The sequence below is a fragment of the Nerophis lumbriciformis genome, linkage group LG27, assembly GCF_033978685.3.
Source record: "Nerophis lumbriciformis linkage group LG27, RoL_Nlum_v2.1, whole genome shotgun sequence".
In the NCBI taxonomy this organism is placed as follows: Eukaryota; Metazoa; Chordata; class Actinopteri; order Syngnathiformes; family Syngnathidae; genus Nerophis; species Nerophis lumbriciformis.
The window spans coordinates 6,831,314-6,845,995 of record NC_084574.2 but is presented as its reverse complement, the minus strand read 5'-3'; positions in this window follow the sequence as shown (position 1 = coordinate 6,845,995).

The following is a 14,682-nucleotide window of genomic DNA, read 5'->3' as shown; positions in this document are numbered from 1 at the left end:
CGACTTATGTGTGGAATTATTAACACATTAGCGTAAAATATCAAATAATATTATTTATCTCATTCACGTAAGAGACTAGACGTATAACATTTCATGGGATTTAGCGATTAGGAGTGACAGATTGTTTGGTAAACGTATAGCATGTTCTATATGTTATAGTTATTTGAATGACTCTTTCTATAATATGTTACATTAACATACCAGTTGGTTATTTACAGTGTTGGGTTAGTTATTGAAAACCAGTAACTAGTTACAGTTACTAGTTACTTTATTTCAAAAGTAACTCAGTTACTAACTCAGTTACTTACACCAAAAAGTAATGCGTTACTGTAAAAAGTAACTATTTAGTTACTTATTTTTTTCTCCTTTTTTTTTTTTAAGGCTCCCATTAATGCCCTTTTAGCCTTCGTTTCAGTACTGTTATTGCACTGGAGAATAATACAATCTGTTGATCAACTTGACATGCATTTGCATCACTGAACTCTGCTAAGCAATGTGGTTTACATACAACACACAAAGACAAAGATATGTTTCAAAGGGCCAATTTATTTCAGGCCACAACAAATTGACAAAACTATTTTAAATAGCTGCAACATAACATACATAAGTAACAAACAGCATAATAACAACATAGCTGTAAAGCTGGCTTCACCCAAGGAAGGCACACATGACATACACCAAGCCTAATCAGGCATTTTTCTCTCTCAAGGAATTGTGAAATAAAATCATGTATTCAGGAGATCAACACTGTAGTGAAGCCCAGAAGACTCTACGCATTTCCCCAGTTTTAGTTTAGAGATAAGGTAAGATTGGCCTGGCCCACTAGCATCCCTCTTTATGTTTGTGAACTTTATAGTCTATACATTTAGAGTGATGTGATAATCAAACACTCTAGAAGTCTAGAATGAAATAGTATATAAGAGAATTGACAGTGTGTGTACCTTCAATGATGAGCAGAGGCAGAGTTTGTAGTGTTTTCTTTAGCTCGCTTTCCATGTTTATTTACTCACTGTCCAGGTACTTGGAACATGTTTCCCGTGCCATTTGTTGTTTGACGCCGGTATCATGCTAATTAGCTGCCAGAAAACGGGTGACTCCACTGTAGAAATAGCCTGCATGTCTTCTAGCACATACGCTGCAATGGCTCTATCAATGTTGTCCTGGCTAGCATTGCCTCCGTTAAAATCCTTAGGTGGAGGTGAAGTGGCATCGGAGTCTGTGTCTCTCTTTACTAGCTTCGTCGAAGCATGTTGCTTATGTGGCGTGGCGAAGTTGGGAGAGTGGCCGTGCCAGCAATCTGAGGGTTACTGGTTCAATCCCCACCTTCTACCATCCTAGTCACGTCCGTTGTGTCCTTGAGCAAGACACTTCAACCTTGCTCCTGATGGGTCCTGGTTAGTGCCTTGCATGGCAGCTCCCTCCATCAGTGTGTGAATGTGTGTGTGAATGGGTGAATGTGGAAATAGTGTCAAAGCGCTTTGAGTTCCTGAAAAAGGTAGAAAAGCTATACAAGTATAACCCATTTACCATTTATGTAGCTGTTTCAGCAGATTTGAATTGCTGTTTTGGGCAGTATACCCGGGTGCGGTCACTGCTGCTACTCACTGCTCCCCTCACCTCCCAGGAGGTGATCAAGGGTGATGGGTCAAATGCAGAGAATAATTTCACCACACCTAGTGTGTGTGTGACAATCATTGGCACTTTAACTTTAAGTAGATGGGATCTTTGATCCAAAACACAACTTACATTTAACTAAAATGTTCTTTTCTTTGTGCTCGACAAAAGAAAAGTAGTGACAATGTCTCCATGTTAAGAAACTCGACTTCTGGCTTCGCCATGATGTCTTTTTAGTTGTTATGAGAGTAGCGTATGTGTGTGTGTGTGTGTGTGTGGCCCTTTAAGATATGACAGCATGTGAGGTGAGTGACGTCAGTGAGTGAGTGGGCGAGAGAGGTGAGGGAGCGCAACAGGTGCTCTAGCTTGGTGGATGGCTGCGTGCAAGACACCAATAAAGTCACAAAATTGCAACAAACCGCCGGCCTCGTCATTCACCCTCGAGTCCGGAGCTGTAAAGACCCACTGCCGGGTAAAGTGAAGGTTGTTAGCCCCGAAGTACATAGGCTTCCCTGCGCTCCGCTCCTCGGTCGAGGAAAGCACGCCTTTTCTTTTCCTTGTGAGACAGAAGGACGACACTTCTTCTGTTTCTAGCCGATACTACATTAAAAAATAACGTAAAATAACGCAGTAACGCATCATGTAGTAACGGTAACTGAGTTACTGAATATAAAAAATAACGCGTTAGATTACTAGTTACCGCCGAAACTAACGGCGTTACTTAGTAACGCCGTTAGTCCCAACACTGGTTATTTATGCCTCATATAACGTACACTTATTCAGCCTGTTGTTCACTATTCTTTATTTATTTTAAATTGCCTTTCAAATGTCTATTCTTGGTGTTGGATTTTATCAAATACATTTCCCCCCAAAAATGTGACTTATACTCCAGTGCGACTTATATATGTTTTTTTCCTTCTTTATTATGCATTTTCGGCCGGTGCGACTTATACTCCGAAAAATACAGTACGTGTAAATAACAAATTAATCACAATTATTTAGGTTTATAAAGTGATAAGCAGGTGAAGCTGTTCATCCATCCATTTTCTACCGCTTGTCCCTTTCGGGGTCGGGGGGGTGCTGGAGCCTATCTCAGCTGCATTCGGGCGGAAGGCGGGGTACACCCTGGACAAGTCGCCATCTCATCGCAGGGCCAACACAGATAGACAGACAACATTCACACACTAGGGCCAATTTAGTGTTGCCAATCAACCTATCCCCAGGTGCATGTCTTTGGGAAGCCGGAGTACCCGGAGGGAACCCACGCAGTCACGGGGAGAACATGCAAACTCCACACAGAAACATCCCGAGCCCGGGATTGAACTCAGGACCTTCGTATTGTGAGGCACATGCACTAACCCCTGTACCACCGTGCTGCCAGGTGAACTTGTAAAGTTGACAATTATTATCCTCCTTCAAAACCGCACTAAAAGAACACCTTCAGGCAACTTCAACCCTTGACTAACACCCTCCCTTCCACATCCCACCTCCCCGGATTGTAAATAATCATATACTTGTTCTTATGCTATCTGAACTCACTATGTTCTCTTTTCAATGTCCATTTCTCTGATGATGCAATTGTTGATGACTGAAGTGCTGATATCAACCACACCCTCCTCATCCCACCCCCCGGATTGTAAATAATGTAAATAATTCAATGTATATACTCTGATGATTAACTTGTGTGATGACTGTATTATGATGATAGTATATATTTGTACCATGAATTGATTAACGTGGACCCTGTTGCGTTTTATGACCTTTTGTTCCTCCCAGGGAATTCTAGTCACAAGTCGCTCCCAAGCTCTTTACGACACTTAAAGCTGAGTAGAAAAACCACCAGAGACAGAATAGGTATTTTGTAATATATTTGCAAAGCTTTGCATATATACATTGAGACCAGTCCAGCATAGAACATTCAATCGCCCCGCTAAGATGGTCTGCCCCCCCCCCGACCAAACCCTCTCCCCTCTTAAGTCCCTGGCAGTCATGTCTCTCTAGCCAAAACAAATGCCCATTATCGCTCTTTCTAACATTCCAAAGCTTCAAGGTTAACACACACAGTTTACTTGCAGACAAACAGAAAGAGAACAAATGGAAAAACACGAGCTGTTTTCAAATCCATCCATCCATCCATCTTCTTCCGCTTATCCGAGGTCGGGTCGCGGGGGCAGCAGCCTAAGCAGGGAAGCCCAGACTTCCCTCTCCCCAGCCACTTCGTCCAGCTCCTCCCGGGGGACCCCGAGGCGTTCCCAGGCCAGCCGGGAGACATAGTCTTCCCAACGTGTCCTGGGTCTTCCCCGTGGCCCCCTACCGGTCGGACGTGCCCTAAACACCTCCCGAGGGAGGCGATCGGGTGGCATCCTGACCAAATGCCCGAACCACCTCATCTGGCTCCTCTCGATGTGGAGGAGCAGCGGCTTTACTTTGAGCTCCCCCCGGATGACAGAGCTTCTCACCCTATCTCTAAGGGAGAGCCCTGCCACCCGGCAGAGGAAACTCATTTCGGCCGCTTGTACCCGTGATCTTGTCGTTTCGGTCATAACCCAAAGCTCATAGGTGAGGATGGGAATGTAGATCGACCGGTAAATTGAGAGCTTTGCCTTCCGGCTCAGCTCCTTCTTCACCACAACGGATCGATACAGCGTCCACATTACTGAAGATGCCGCACCGATCCGCCTGTCGATCTCACGATCCACTCTTCCCTCACTCGTGAACAAGACTCCGAGGTACTTGAACTCCTCCACTTGGGGCAGGGTCTCCTCCCCAACCCGAAGATGGCACTCCACCCTTTTCCGGGCGAGAACCATGGACTCGGACTTGGAGGTGCTGATTCTCATCCCAGTCGCTTCACACTCGGCTGCGAACCGATCCAGCGAGAGCTGAAGATCCTGGCCAGATGAAGCCATCAGGACCACATCATCTGCAAAAAGCAGAGACCTAATCCTGCAGCCACCAAACCAGATCCCCTCAACGCCTTGACTGCGCCTAGAAATTCTGTCCATAAAAGTTATGAACAGAATCTGTTTTCAAATATGACTATGAATTAAAAATAAGTAACACTTAACTTCGGATATATGTAAATATCTGCCTCCGACAATTAACCCCGACTTAAACAAGTTGAAAAACTTATTGGTGTGTTACCATTTAGTGGTCAATTGTACGGAATATGTACTGTACTGTGCAATCTACTAATACAAGTTCCAATCAATCAATTCCTTTAAAATGATTAGCATAAAAAAACGGTATAAATATGAAACATCACAGACGTAGGTGAAATTCTATTTTAACAATAATTACAATTGTTAAAGCGAATGTTTAATGAAGTGATAAACGGATGAAGGTGACACTTTTTCCCTTTATGCATTTGTAATCGCCTATTGTCGCCCTCTGGTGGGGAAATGTTGTACTGGCATTGATATAATACGTTTTATACATTCTAGTAGACCAGGGGTCGGCAACCCGCGGCTCTAGAGCCGCATGCAGCTCTTTAGCGCCGCCCTCGTGGCTCTCTGGAGCTTTTTAAAAAATGTATGAAAATTGGAAAAAGATAAGGGGAAAAAAATATATTTTTTGTTTTAATATGGTTTCTGTAGGAGGAAAAACATAACACAAATCTCCCTAACTGTTATAAAGCACACTGTTTATATTAAACATGCTTCACTGATTCGAGTATTTGGCGAGCGCCGTTTTGTCCTACTAATTTTGGCGGTCCTTGAACTCACCGTAGTTTGTTTACATGTATAACTTTCTCCGACTTTCTAGGACGTGTTTTATGCCACTTCTTTTGTCCACCAATTTTTTTAACGTTGTGCGTGAATGCACAAAGGTGAGTTTTGTTGATGTTATTGACTTGTGTGGAGTGCTAATCAGACATATTTGATCACTGCATGACTGCAAGCTAATCGATGCTAACATGCTATTTAGGCTAGCTATATGTACATATTGCATCATTATGCCTCATTTGTAGCTATATTTGAGCTCATTTAGTTTCTTTTAAGTCCTCTTAATTCAATTTATATCTCATGACACACTATCTGTATGTAATATGGCTTTTAATTTTTTGCGGCTCCAGACAGATTTGTTTTTGTATTTTTGGTCCAATATGGCTCTTTCAACATTTTGGGTTGCCGACCCCTGTAGTAGACACAAGTTTGAATTTAACCATCAACCTCAACCGGTTGAAAATGACTTTTCGAATGTCCAAAGCTCGAGAATGTAAGAAAGTTTGTCACTTTTCATACTGCAGGTCGTAGTCATGCTCAGGCATACTTTGTTATTATTTTAACCCTTACCTTTATATCCCTCCATTCAAACATGCTAATGTACCTGCGCTCTGCTCTAATTGGTCCCAGTGATGCTGCACTGCTCCACCTGTGTTCACGGGGGGGCCCTCCAGTCAGTAGCCCACCAGCGTGCGGCGCTCCTATTATGCATACAAACACTTCTTTGTTGTCGGGCACTTCTCGCCGCGGCCCACGTAAGGCAGGCAGGCAGACAGACAGAAAAATGATTTAAAAACAAAACAAAACAAGGTGTGTTGCCTGACTTCATTAGTGTGATTACCTGAGGTGCGCTACTTTACGGGGCGGCCCACTTCATACCCTTCGAACTTGAACCGGTCGGCTAATGAGCGCTGGGAGACCGTCGTGAAGGTGGAGGCGGTGTTGGAAGGAGCAACACCTTGCCAGAAACCGACAAGATGGTCGCCTAACGAAAGACATCCTGTAAATGGGTTATACTTGTATAGCGCTTTTCTACCTTCAAGGTACTCAAAGCGCTTTGACACTAGGGGTGTAACGGTACGTGTGTTTGTATTGAACCGTTTCGGTTCGGTTCGGAGGTGCACCGAACGAGTTTCCACACAAACATATTAAGTAGCCGCCTCCGCTTCCTTCTGCCTCTGTTTCTGTCAGTCCTCTACACAGCACCCAGCATTGTCCCACCCACACAACCATCTGATTGGTTACACACAGAGCGGTAACAGCCAATCAGCAGTGCGTATTCAGTAGTCAGTACTTAGCGTTTAGCAGGTAAGCATCAGGCAGCGGACTCTCCCCAAATGATAGTAACATCACTATGAGCCCGTTGACCTTCTAGAAATATAAAAGGCAGCTCAGCTCGCTCGCAGTCCTGGCTTGAGGTGAAGGCTAATTCGCTTTTAGCGTAACGTTAGCTCATTTTGCGGTGTGTGTGTGTGTGTGTGTTACGGACAGCAAAGCCCTGTCTGTCTGTTATTTCACTTGACCTTTTTCTGTGTTGATTGAGCTGTGTTGAAGCAGCAAAAAAGGACATTATGTTAAATGAAGAGTTTCTGTCTCTGATAGTTGATATAATAATGTAAGTGCATCATTAAGCCTACATGAACTCCATGGTGTTCAGGGATGAATAGTCTCTCCTATTGCTATTGTACCATTTTTTTCAGCTATAGTTACATTAATCATTAGTAATGGAGCAGCCTAGTTTTGAATGGCAGGGTCCCTGCTATCACATGTTGATAAAAATATAACATTTACATAATAAAAATCAACTACAGGCTTCCCAAAAGCTGTAATAAATTAAGCATGATGAGTTGACTTGAAACTGTTTAATGTTGCACTTTTTATATGTAGAAGAAAAGTTTTGTCATTTTATTTAATCCATACTTGCCAACCCTCCCGAATTTTCCGGGAGACCCCCGAAATTCAGCGCCTCTCCCGAAAACCTCCCGGGACAAATATTCTCCCGAAAATCTCCCGATTTTCAGCCGGAGCTGGAGGCCACGCCCCCTCCAGCTCCATGCGGACCTGAGTGAGGACAGCCTTTTTTCACGACAAGAGGACAACAGGGTGACAAGAAGTAAATCATCCAGACTAGAGATAAATTGTATTATTATGTTTATCTTACCTAAAAATAAATATATTTATTAGTTAAAATAAATAAATAAATAAATAAATGTTTACTATATTTTGCTAAAAACATCAAAATTAAATGTATTTTTATTTGTATTTTTTCTGACTGCTTATTACATCCAGCCATAGAATTATACATTAAAATAAACATCCATCCATCCATTTTCTACCGCTTATTCCCTTTGGGGTCGCGGGGGCGCTGGAGCCTATCTCAGCTACAATCGGGCGGAAGGCGGTGTACACCCTGGACAAGTCGCCACCTCATCGCAGATTAAAATAAACATATTTGAAATAATTAATTTTAAATTATCATAATAATTCATTTAAAATGACCATATTTAATTATTAAAATAATTGCTTGTTTATCAACAACTTTAGCATTTTATTCATTACATTTTGAAGCTCTCAGAAGCCAAGTTTTGTTATATTCCTTAATATTTATTTATGCAAGTTTGAAGTATCAATTGCATATTTTATTTTCAGGATATATATATATATATATATATATATATATATATATATATATATATATATATATATATATATATACGTATGAAATACTTGACTTGGTGAATTCCAGCTGTCAATATACTCCTCCCCTCTTAACCATCCAAACTAGAGATAAATTGTATTATTATGTTTATTTTACCTAAAAATAAATATATTTATTAATTTAAAAAAAACAAAAAACTAAATACATTTTTACTATATTTTGCTAAAAACATCAAAATGAATTGTATTCTTATTTGTATTTTTTTGTGACTCCTTATTACATCCAGCCATAGAATTATACATTAACATAAACATATTTGAAATAATTGATTTTAAATTATCATAATAATTCATTTAAAATGACCATAATTAATTATTTAAAAAATTGTTTGTTTATCAACAACTTTAGCATTTTATTCATTACATTTTGAAACTCTCAGAAGCCAAGTTATGTTATATTGCTTAATATTTATTTATGCAAGTTTGAAGTATCAATTATCTAAACACAGTTTTGTTTGCATATTTTCAGGATGTAGATATCTATATATATATATATATAAATATATATATATATATATATATATATATATATATATGTATGAAATACTTGACTTGGTGAATTCTAGCTGTCAATATACTCCTCCCCTCTTAACCACGCCCCCAACCACGCCCCACCCCACCCCCGACCACGCCCCCACCCCCCACCTCCCGAAATCGGAGGTCTCAAGGTTGGCAAGTATGGTGTATGTATGTACTTCAAAATACTTTAATAAACTATGCTTTGGAAAAAGGGTGTTAGAAAACTGCTCGCTGTTATTATTATTACAGAGCGGTAAATACTTTTTTTTTTTTTTTTTACCAAGTCTGTGTGAGTGCATGCGCCACTTGGGTGGGAAGGCGGGGGGAAAAAGGCCCGCAGTGTCCCTCAAAAACAAAAAAAAAGAAACCGAGCCAAAACTTCCTGCACAATCAGGAGTCTCTCTGGTGGTTAGTCCCGACTTCCCCGACACACTTCTTTCTCCACGCTGCCAACGCGCTTTGATGTCGCCGCCACAGACAACTTGGCGCCCTTCTTCCAAACAGCGACGTGCAGCCAAACGCTATTTTGACACATGCATAATGCAGCGTGTTGACGGTCTAGCCTCCACGTTTGAGGCGAGGAGCGCTCCTTGATGGAAGGTACGGAGGACACGACTCTATTGATCTTCACTTGACTTCCTGTCATACTTGCCAACCTTGAGACCTCCGATTTCGGGAGGTGGGTGGTGGGGCGTAGGGGGTGGGGGTGGGCGTGGCTAAAAGGGGAGGAGTATATTTACAGCTAGAATTCACCAAGTCAAGTATTTCACATATATATATGTATGTATATATATATATATATATATATATATATTAGAGATGCGCGGATAGGCAATTATTTCATCCGCAACCGCATCAGAAAGTCGTCAACCATCCGCAATACACCCGATCTAACATTTGATCAGAACCGCATCCGCCCGCACCCGCCCGTTGTTATATATCTAATATAGACGATGCAAGGCATTAGTGAGGTTATAAAGCTTTTGCCTGTTAAAGAAAGGAGACTGATCCAATGCAGCACAGACATTCGCGTGCCACGCTGTCACGACCCAGACGCACACCAGTGCGCAATCATATGGGAGCCGCGCTGAGCGCACCTCCAAGCGCGTCTCGCTGCCGGCGACGGCCGGGTATATGGGCCCGACGCTCCAGCGCCATCCATTTTCAGGGCTAGTTGATTCGGCAGGTGGGTTGTTACACACTCCTTAGCGGGTTCCAACTTCCATGGCCACCGTCCTAGCTGCTGTCTATATCAACCAGGGTGAGCCCCACCCCTTTCGTGAGCGCACTGCGCGCGGAGTGACCCCTGTTACGCGCCCCCGGCAACAGGGGTGGCGGGCAGGTAAGCTGCGCGGGCGGAGCGCGCGAAGTGACCCCTGTTACGAGCGCAGCAGGTAAGCTGCTTACCTGCTGCGCATGACGCAGTGGGCGCGCGGTGGTGACCCTGGACGTGCGTCGGGCCCTTCTCGCGGATCGCCTCAGCTACGGCTCCCGGTGGGGCCCTCTCGGGGGAAGGGGCCTCGGTCCCGGACCCCGGCGAGGCGTCCCTTCTCCGCTCCGTAAAAGTGTCCATCTCTTTTTTCTTTTTTTCTTCTGTTGTGGCATATGCTGCAGGTGCCTGCTCGTTTTTCGTATGTGGGTAACAACATTTAACTATGTATATATATTTCCGAATTGGTTTAACTGCCACCCGTCTGAATCTATTTAAAATCAAATTTTTTTTATTTAAGCCACCCGACCCGACCCGACCCGCGGATAAAATCTAATTTTTTTAAATTTCATCCGCCCGATCCGCGGATAATCCGCGGTTGTGCCCGCAAACCGCGCATCTCTAATATATATATATATATATATATATATATATATATATATATATAAGAAATACTTGACGTTCAGTGAATTCTAGCTATATATATATATATATATATATATATATATATATATATATATATATTATTTTATATATATATATATATTTTTTTTTTTTTATTATATATATATATATATTATATATATATATATATAAAATAAATACTTGAATTTCAGTGTTCATTTATTTACACATATACACACACATAACACTCATCTACTCATTGTTGAGTTAAGGGTTGAATTGTCCATCCTTGTTCTATTCTCTGTCACTATTTTTCGAACCATGCTGAACACCCTCTCTGATGATGCATTGATGTGTGGCATGCACAAAAGTGCTTTCATCAAATGCACTCGATGGCAGTATTGTCCTGTTTAAGAGTGTCACAACATTGCTGTTTACGGCAGACGAACTGCTTTACGGTATACAAAAAAGTGACTGCTGTTGTTGTGTGTTGTTGCCACGCTGGGAGGACGTTAATGAAACTGCCTAACAATAAACCCACATAAGAAACCAAGAACTCGCCCTCCATCATTCTATAGTTATAACGTGATTGGGCAGGTACGCTTTTTTATATTGTGGAGGACCTGAGTCCGCCTGAATTTCGGGAGATTTTCGGGAGAAAATTTGTCCCGGGAGGTTTTCGGGGGAGAGGCGCTGAATTTCGGGAGTCTCCCGGAAAATCCGGGAGGGTTGGCAAGTATGCTTCCTGTGCAGACATGAAACAGCAGCAGATCACGACTGCACGCGCCTTCTTTGTCGCAGGCCGGGAATCAAACAGAAACTAAACAACACAAGCACTGAATGGACAAAAGTTTTGGGACAGCCAAATGGAAAAAAAATTGGCATTGGAGGTCAGTAAAGTTGGACTGAAATGTGCTTGGACTTGTTCCCAAAAAGCATAGAATTGTCCAATAAGAATCTCCTCAGCTATTTTTATTTTTTTTTTGCTGACGATGTCTATTTGTCTTGGTCCAAGCAATCCTTTAAGCTGTCTTCTGACAGTCAAATGTCCCTGCGGACGCTCCGAGCTAAGCCTCGCACCCGTGGCGGCGGCCCCTCTAAAGCCTTGGGAAGAAAAGAAAAAAGGCCAAAAAAAGAAAAAGAAAAAAGGAGTGCTTGACCGCGGTCGCTAATCCACGTCTTCTTACAGGAAGTAAGGCAGATGGTGTCCTCAACATCACCTTAGAGAGGAGAAACTCTTCTCTGTGACGACCCACCACCCTCTGGGAACACGGGAACGTGAGGAACAGTGTCGGATACCGTCAGTTTTAGTGTTTTTTCTTTCCAACTAAATCTTAAAAAATTTGTTTTTTTTGTTTTGTTTCGCTACTTTTCCAACACCGTACGGAAGGGACCACACTGCAAAAAGTCAGTGTTCAAAAACAAGAACAAAAAATACAAAAATGAGGGGTATTTTATTTGAACTAAGCAAAATGATCTGCCAATAGAACAAGAAAATTTGGCTTGTCAAGACTTTCCAAAACAAGTAAAATTAAAGCCGCAAGCAGCGATGGACGGGACCGACTTTGACGGCGCATAAAATCCAAACCGGAGCAGTAATTAAAACTCTTTCATCAACTTTTAATCAGAAGGGTTCAATCTCTCTCCTGTGCTAGTTTGAAGCCGACATGACAAACGCGCTCAGAGGAGATAATGTTTGCAAAAAGGTGACTGTTTTTACTAAACTTTTGTTTTGAAGGGGGAATTGCAAACTTCCTGTAGATTTTTGCTGAAGGGTGTCAGTGTATGAAATCTAGGTCTAAGTCAGACCTACATTGAGGTTTTTGTTTCATGTCTCTACGCCATTCCTACTGGAAGTTACAGCAGTTTTTCTGCTTAGGGGGCGCTAGAGCGCAATTTTGAGTTTTGGGGTTTGGTTTTTTGATTACATTTCAATGTTTGCCAGTCCTGATGTGTGTGTCCAATTTGGTGAGTTTTGAAGCATGTTAAGGGGGTCAAATTACAGCTCAAAGCTGCGGTATAATAATAAAGAAAGAATAAAACCTTACAAATACAATAGGGTCCTCTGTCCCAAAGAGACATTCGGTCCCTAATTAGCTAACTTCAATGGACCCCAAAATACCTTAAAATAAGTATATTCTCACTAACTGCGGCCTACCATCATGACCTCGCACTCCCTTCCCTCTGTTGCTAGATATCTGGAGATGTACGTTGTAATATGTATGTGTGCTTTGCTAAGGAGGTTTTTTCCCACTCCAGACTAAGCCCCCTTAGGAGCCCAGTCTAGATTGTATTTTTTTACTCATCCTTCCCCAGCGTTTTACCTTTTTCCCATCTTTAACGGGGCGCCTTGTGGCGACCCATCGGAGTTCCTGTTCTGTAGCCCTGTACACTGTTTGTTTGTCTCATCTTGAACGGGTTTGTGCTGAAATGAAAACAAAGTTTCGTTGTACTTGTGAAAATGACAATAAAGACCTACCAACCTACCTAATAACAACTGTACTACTATATGAGTACGTATTTTCTATTGTTTCATTGAAAATAAAACAGCAAAGTCCATTTCTGTTTTAATTATGAGACACAATTGTGTCAAAGTCATGATTTTTTTTTTTTCATGCTTGAAATAAGAAATTATTACTTTAAAAAAGTAGTTTTATACTTGTGAGTGTTGATGACTGTCATGTCTGTGTAATCATGTTTTGTTTTAGTCATGTTTTGTTTAGTTATTGGACTCTTTAGTTTCTGGCTTTTCACTCCCTTGTCTTGTTTCCATGATTACCCATTAGTTTCACCTGCTCCACGTTTGGACTCATTGTGCACTCTTGTTTGTCACCACAGCAACCCATTAGTTTTCACCTGTCACGTCACGCACCTGTTTCACGTTTTGAGTCACGCACCTGCTTTCGTTAATCATGTCTGTAGTATTTAAGTTCATTGTTTTCAGTTTGTCTTTCTGGTGACATCCCACATTTATGCTCTGCACATTTCTGACACTTTTTTCATGTCCATCGTTCACGCTGCTCCTTTTGTCCATGCCAAGTAAGTTTTGTTTATTAATGCCACAGTTAGTGTTTTTTTTGTTGTTCATAGTTTCTGCCTTTGTGCAAGTATTTGTTTTTATAGCCTATTTGTTTCTCCTGTTTTGGACCCCTTCCCTTGTCCAAATAAATATATTGTCTTAAAATCCTGCATCTGTGTTCAGAGTCCTGTTCTGGTCGTGACAATGACACAGCTTTGCAACAGTTGATATTCTAGTTTCAAGCATGTTTTACTCAATATAGGTCATCAAATCTCAGCAACAAGCTGTAATATCTTACTGAGATCATTTAGGACCAAAACTCTTAAAACAAGTAAAACACTCTAACATTAAATCTTATGTATGGCCCCGCAAGTCCCAGGATGCCCAAAATGTCCATAACACACCCAGCCGAGTCCCACGGGGAGGAGGATGGGAATAAAAGTTGTAAAAATCGGCAAAAGTCCCAAAAATGTTCAAAATAGCTACCCAGGTTTGAGTCCCACAAGTATTGCCGCAGGCCGGGATGCCCAAAATGTCCAAAACGCGCCCAGCAAAGTCCCACGGGAAGGCGGGGAGAAAAGTGAGAAAAGTCGGTAAAATGTTCAAAAATCACACCCATGCTCCATGTGGGACTCCAACCTGGGTAGGTATTTTGAACATTTTTGGGGACTTTTGACGACTTTTATCCCCCACTTCCCGTGGGACTTTGCTGGGTGCGTTTTGGAAATTTTTTGCATCCTGGAACTTGTGCGGCCGGCGGAGGGACTCGTGGGACTGGAACCCGGGGAGGTATTTTGGACACAATTGGGACTTTTGACCATTTTGTCCGCCTTTTCCCCTCTTCTTCCCCGCCTTCCTGTGCACCATTGCTGGGTGTGTTTTGGACATTTGGACAAAAATAGTTTCAAGCATGTTTTACTCAATATAGGTCATCAAATCTCAGCAACAAGCTGTAATATCTTACTGAGATCATTTAGGACCAAAACACTTAAAACAAGTAAAACACTCTAACATAAAATCTGCTTAGTGAGAAGAATGATCTTATCAGACAGAAAATAAGCAAATATCTCCCTTATTTGACATATTTCATCTTACTTAGATTTCAGTCTTTGCAGTGCAGTCCAAAAGCTACACACCAACAACAACGGGATAGATAATTATGCATTTTATCTAAGAGGAGACTGAGGGCAGCAAAGTTGACGCTATAATACTTTAGGGCACTTGTGTCAAACCCAAGGCCCGGGGGCCAGATC